Source organism: Hibiscus syriacus, unplaced genomic scaffold (assembly GCF_006381635.1).
Source record: "Hibiscus syriacus cultivar Baekdansim isolate YM2019G1 unplaced genomic scaffold, ASM638163v2 tig00116951_pilon, whole genome shotgun sequence".
In the NCBI taxonomy this organism is placed as follows: Eukaryota; Viridiplantae; Streptophyta; class Magnoliopsida; order Malvales; family Malvaceae; genus Hibiscus; species Hibiscus syriacus.
The window spans coordinates 4,864,663-4,871,473 of NW_024063482.1; the positions used below are offsets into that span (position 1 = coordinate 4,864,663).

Below are 6,811 nucleotides of genomic sequence, written 5' to 3' on the forward strand. Positions count from 1 at the left end.
ATCTGTCAACAAACAACTTTCCAATTTCATTCAGAGACAATTTTAACTTCACAGCGAAGGATATTGAACTCGAAGCGACATAATTTGTTTAAAATTAGATTTCAACTCCACGACAGAGGATATCCAACTCAAAACCAACTCTACATTGGATTTCAACTTTACGACGAAGGATATCTAATTCAAAGCTCAACTTCACGGCGAAAGGGCTTCCCAGTTTCATTTAAGAGCCAATTTCAACTTTACGACGAAGGATATTGGACTCGAAACAACACAAGCTTGGATTTCAACTTCACAAAAAAGGATATTCAAGTCAATGCTCAACTTCACGATGAAAGGGCCATCCACGGCTTCAACTTCACGACGAAGGGAATCGTACACACAAGCAGCATCCATATCTAGATTGGATTTCAACTTCACGACGAAGGGGCCATCCACGATTTCAACTTCAAAACGGAGGATATCGTGCCCATACATCCACTATTTCAACTCCACGACGGAGGATATCGTACCAACGGATCCACGATTTCAACTCCACGATGGAGGATATCGTACCCACACAACCACAGTTTCAACTTCACGACGAAGGGAATCGTACACACAAGCAGCATCCATATCTAGATTGGATTTCAATTTCACGACGAAGGATTTCCAACTCAAAGAAGGAGTATCTGCCAAAGACCTTCGAGTTCGATTACACTCAGCTCAAAGGCACATCATTTGCAGCATAGCTTAAGTCAATAAAGGCTATCTGTCAAACAAAGACCTTCGAGTTCGATTACACTCAGCTTCGAGGGCACATCATTTACAACATAACTCAAGGCTAAAAGGTTTATCTGTCAACAAAGACATTCGAGTTCGATTACACTAAGCTCAAAGGCACATCATTTATAGCATAACTCAAAGCTAGAAGGGTTATCTGTCAAAAAACACCTTCGAGTTTGATTTCACTCAGCTCAAAGGCACATCATTTGCAGCATAGCTCAAGGAAAGAAGGGTTATCTGTCGACAAAAAACTTTCGAGTTCGACTACACTCAGCTCAAAGGCATATCAATTGCAACATAACTCAAAACTAGAAGGGTTATCTATCAACAAAGACCTTTGAGTTCGATTAAACTTAGCTCAAAGGTACATCAAATTTACAGTATAGCTCAAGGTGAGAAGGGCTATCTGTCATCAAAGACCTTCGTGATTTCATTCAGCTCAAGGGCATATCAATCGCATGGTAGCAACGAGGAACTACCTTCTAGAAGAATTTTCAAGCCGATATTTTTAATCGAGAAGAAGACCAAGACCCAATTTCAGGCTCAGCCTGAAGCCCAATTATAGTTACTTCCCAACAAATGTATCAAGTTTCAAAACAAAAAAAAAGGACCTCACAAAAACTGGTTGTCTTTTTTGTCTTTGCCCTATTCTTGTTAACACAAGAATGTGCAAAGAGGGGTAGCTGCAGACCCTAGATTTTTGCCCTCATCCTAGTGACCCAGCTCATCTAAGCTTGAACAACTTGCATTCAAAGTGTCGCTGCCCCAGAGCATTAATGCTTGTTTCCTACCAATGCCTACAGATGCATGTGAGATATAATCCAAAGTATGATCACATTGCAAATTGCTATTTTTTTATGTAAAAGCAATGTAAGAAAATGGCTATAAAAAGTTGAATGAAAATGTAAGAAAAGGGGGTCGGATTCCTCTCATTTTTCAGAAGAAAAAAGAGCAATAAAATATAGAATTTTTCGACAATCAAAACAGAATCAAATTCTAAGAGATAGGAAGTTAGGTTACCTTGCTTTGGTGTTCGTCGGAGTGGGGTGTCGCCGTCGTCGGGTCTAAAGTCAAATGGTCAGATTCACTGAAGATCCAGACGCCATGGATGCTCTGTGTATGACGTGAAAGAAAATGAGAAGGCTATAAGTTTAACATGTTGAATAGAATAAAAAAATAGGAAAATAAATTATATTTGGGGTTCACGTGTTATGATTAATAAGGAAGGGGAATGCTTTTAATTTGACTTTAGGTTAATCACACATAGGGTCACTTGTCTTCTTGCTATATTTTATATTGGTCTCTACAAGTTTTGTTCTATTCATGTTTAAGCCACTCCATTATCACGTGTTTTTAAAAATCAGTCACTAAACTTGTGCGGTTAATTGCGTTGAGGCCCTCCCGATTCTGCTATTTTTTTATATATTGGCCACCAAATCCTTACATTTAATCACGTTTAGGTCCCTCTAATATTAAATTATTTTTACATTATAGTCACCGAAGCTCTATGTTTTTATTTTATTTTATTCAGGTGTGTTTATTTTCGTTATTTTCAATTCGATCACCAATATGTTATATTTGTGTGATGATGCTTGTAACTTTCATTTCCTTTATTTTAGTCTATTAGTTTTTGATTAGTTACTAACATGTTATATTTCTTGTTTTGTTATTTCTAATTTGACACTTTATTTGTATATTTATTTTGGTAACTATTTATTCCTGATTGGGTACTGCTTTTCTTTTTCTTTTTAATTTTTTTGTATTTTTATCTTTGTTTATTTTCATTTTAGCTATTATCTTTTATATTTTTGCATTTTAATCCATATAATTATATTTTATTACAATTCAGGCTCCTGTATTTATTGTATTTAGATCCATGTTTATTTTTTTTTTATTTCGATTAATACTTACTCTTTGTTTTTGTATGTTTTATTTTGCAACTTTATTTATGATTTTTAGGGATAATTTTAATTGATCAAAAGGTAAATAATTATGATCAATTTTTTTAATTTTAATTTAAATTTCAATTTTCGCAATTAAGACAACCGATAAATTAAATGGTACCGAAAGGGCAGTTCAAGAGTGCTAATCCTTCCGTGACTGTAACCGACTCCCGAGCCCGACATATTTCTGGTAAAAACGCAGATCAGGTAAGATGGTATCCGGTCAACCAAATTTTTACGAAAAATAAATGATCGGTGGCGACTCCTAATATTTAATTTAAGTCGAAGCCAAATTTCGGACCCACCCGAAAGGCGGTTGCGACACAAAGCCTTCGCTGCTGGTGTCATATTGTCGACCGGGTTTATCCACGTTCTTCCGGACGCTATCGAGAACTTGACATCACCTTGCCTCGATGAAGATCCTTGGAGGAAGTTTCCATTAGCCGGATTAGTGGCGATGTTGTCCGCCATCGCTACATGGAATGCCGACATGTTCGCCAATTCTCATTTAAATAAGACCCTACAAGGTGACGTCGATGAAGAGAACACAAGAGAAAACGAAGGTGTAAATGTTCAAACTCATGGTTCGCTCGATCCTTCGGGTTTACCCGAGACTCTTCGATACCAAGTAGTCTCTCAGGTTAACATCTTTAACTTCGAGCATGTATCGTAAAATAAATAAATTCGAATATCATCGACTGATGTTATTGAAGTGATATTTTTGAAGGTTTTAGAATTGGGAATATTGGTACGCTCTGTGATAATAGGAATATCAGTGGGTGCTTCTGAAAGTCCAAAGACTATAATAAAACCCTTGGTGGCTGCACTCACCTTTCATCAGTTATTTGAAGGCATGGGACTTGGTGGATGCATTTCTCAGGTAATAATGTAATTCGTGTTCGACTTTCGTGTCCGACACATATTCGAATTTGAACCCATACTCGTATTTAAACTCGTGCCCTACACATTAACGATATATACCAACATAAGGAAACTGTCGGCAAACACACAAAATTGTTGTGATAGTCTAATACCGACGGATTATTCCATCGGTATTGACAGCTACTTACCTACGGCTATATATTCGTCGGAAATCCCATTTTTCGAATATGTATTTTTTTTGGTAGCTTTTGCTTTAAGAACCATTCAACGTTATTTGCAGGCACAGTTGAAGGTACAATCTATGGCAATTATGGCAGTGTTTTTTTCTTTGACAACTCCGGTAGGAATCGCTATAGGAATAGGAATATCGAGTGCATACGATGAGAGTAGTCCCACTGCTCTCATCGTTGAAGTGATGCTCAACGCGGCATCGGCCGGGATCTTAATATATATGGCGCTGGTGGATCTTTCTGCTTCTGATTTTATGAACCCGAAGTTGCAAAACAATGGAATACTTCAAGCAAGTACCTGCTTAAAAAAACCACAATTTTGTTCCTTTCTTTTGAGGATAACATAGTTCATTTCCTTTGTTTAATTACATTTATGAACTCTAATTTTTTCTATATTCATATTCAAATAGAACAAAATATATTATATTGAAATTTTATCTGAAACTATTTAAAATAACATAAATTACTATAGTGGCGGTGAATTTAAAATTATAAAATAAAATCAACTATCAATAGTCGAGAAAATTTGAATTATGATGTTATGAATGGAGAAAATTAGGTTGACAGGTTATCTCTCATAATATGCCTCTACAATATTTGATCCAGATTAGTCCCAATAATTATCAATATGAGTGGTTAAAAAATGAAATAAATAATATTTTAAAAAATTCAATATTTATTATGATTAAGTACTATAATTGTGAGTTATTTCGAGGAGCTCAAACTTTAAAAAATAATGTGGTCCCTAAACATATTTTACATTAGATATGATACTTAATCTGGAAAAAAAATAATTTAATCTTTCTACTAATGAAAATTTATGTTTAAGGTTACAATACTGATGTGATATTCCGTAATAAGTATTTTCACGTTAATATACCAAATAAATTTATAATATACATTTAATGTTTATAAAATCCAATATAAAGTTTCTCAAATAATACTTGAGAAAACCCTAATCTAGTTATCCTTTCCAAAAATAATCCCCCAAAGGATGTCCACATTTAGTTGGAATTTAACCAATTTAAGCTTGGCCGTGACAAAGGGAGAGCTTTAAGTTCTCTTCTTAATGGTTGCTATGGCGACATTCATTTAGCACCTCTCCATCTTCTCAAAAACTCTGCTTCTTTCTTAATTGGGAAAATCCTTTTGAATTACATAAAAAAGATTTAAAAAAAAACTAATATCATGTTGAAGATGGCCTTATGATGCTTCCAGCATTCCCAATGACTTGAGTACACTCGAATCGATCCGGATTTCAGTTTCCAGCCATTATCGACTTTAAACGAACTCAGTTTTTCGCGTTTCTTTGTTGCTTCATCGTGTTATTTCCGTCCCTGGTTCGAGGAGGGTGAGCATGCGAAGCCAGAGACCGAAACCGAAATGACCCTCTGGCGCTCAAATACAAGGTGGTTGCTATAATTTGGATTTGTGTTGCTGGTGCCTTTGGTGTTAGCTTTCCTCTCCTTGGGAAAACGATCGACTCTTTACGCCCCGAACGGAACACTTTCTTCATCATCAAAGCCTTTGCTTCTGGCGTCATATTGTCTACCGGGTTCATCCACGTCTTTCCCGATGCCACCAGGTACTTGACATTTCCTTGCCTCGATGTTTATCCTTGGAGGAGGTTTCCATTTGCCGGATTGGTGACCATGGTGTGTGCCATTGGCACATTGATGAAGGATATGTTTGTCACTTCTCATTACACCAAGTCTCAATTAAATAATAACACCCAACAGGTTAGCCCAGATGAAGAGACAACAAGGGAAAATGAACATGCTCCGATTTCACCCGAAGTTATTCGATACCGAGTGTTATCACAGGTACTTTTTCTTATTTACAAACTACGATATCTTTTTATGTATATTTACCGATAAAATTAAACCGAAGTTACAGAGATAATCTAATTGTGAAGGTTTTGGAATTAGGAGTACTAGTGCACTCTGTTATAATAGGGATAACTTTGGGTGCTTCTCATGATCCAAATGAAATAAAATCATTGTTGGCCGCACTCTCGGCTCATCAGGTCTTTGAAGGCATGGGAGTTGGTGGATGCATTTCTCAGGTAATAATATTATCCAAATTCGAAACACTCGTTTTCTATACATATCTTTACTATTCAATATTATTTTCAGGCACAATTGGAGGCACGGACCGTGACGATCATGACCGTGTTTTTCAGTATTACGATCCCGGTAGGAATCCTTATCGGAATAGGGATATCGAACATATACAACGAGAACAACCCCAAAGCCCTTATCGTTCGAGGGATACTCACCGCAGTGTCGGCTGGGATCTTAATATATATGGCGCTGGTGAACCTTCTCGCTGTTGATTTCATGAACCCAAAGCTCCTAAACGATAGAGTACTTAAACCAAGTGCCAGTGTTTCTCTTTTTCTGGGCGCTTTTCTAACGTCTTTTGTGGCGATTTGGGCTTAAACCCTTTGTGCGAAGCATAGCTTTTCAGGATTAAAGTAGATTAGTTCTTTGTTTAGTGACAACGATGGGAAACTTGTGAGTATTGTTGGTAATTTTGCAATATTGTAATGGCAGATTGCTTTTGAATGGATTAGATACCTTTTATAGTTATGATGAATTCTTGTGACTAGCCTACGAAGACAACTAGTCGAATATACGTATTTTTTGAGCTATCTGAATTCGTAAATATGTATTAAAATTTAGGGTAAGGTATGGTCCTTGACTATAGAGCGTTGGTTTGTTGGATCTTTTTACTATTAAAAGTTACAAAATGATCCTCAGGCTATATGATGTTATTTTTTTTAGTTATCCGATTATTAAAAGTTATAAAATGGTCACTAGACTATTCATATATTCAAAACTTGTCTTTTTTGTTAAAAATTGACGGTCGTTTGGGATGGATGTTGACTTGTTAATTGAGATGTGATAAAATTTTATCCCATAATAGTTTTAACTATACTCTATGGATTGAATCTCCATTTACATTATGTCGTTGAGCAAGTACTTGAAACAT

General features: G+C 36.1%; 1 pseudogene; it reads left to right on the plus strand.

The window, feature by feature from the left end:
* The first annotated feature begins 3,195 nt into the window (after positions 1-3,195).
* On the plus strand, positions 3,196-6,258 carry LOC120189045 (annotated as a pseudogene).
* Positions 6,259-6,811: the final 553 nt, after the last annotated feature.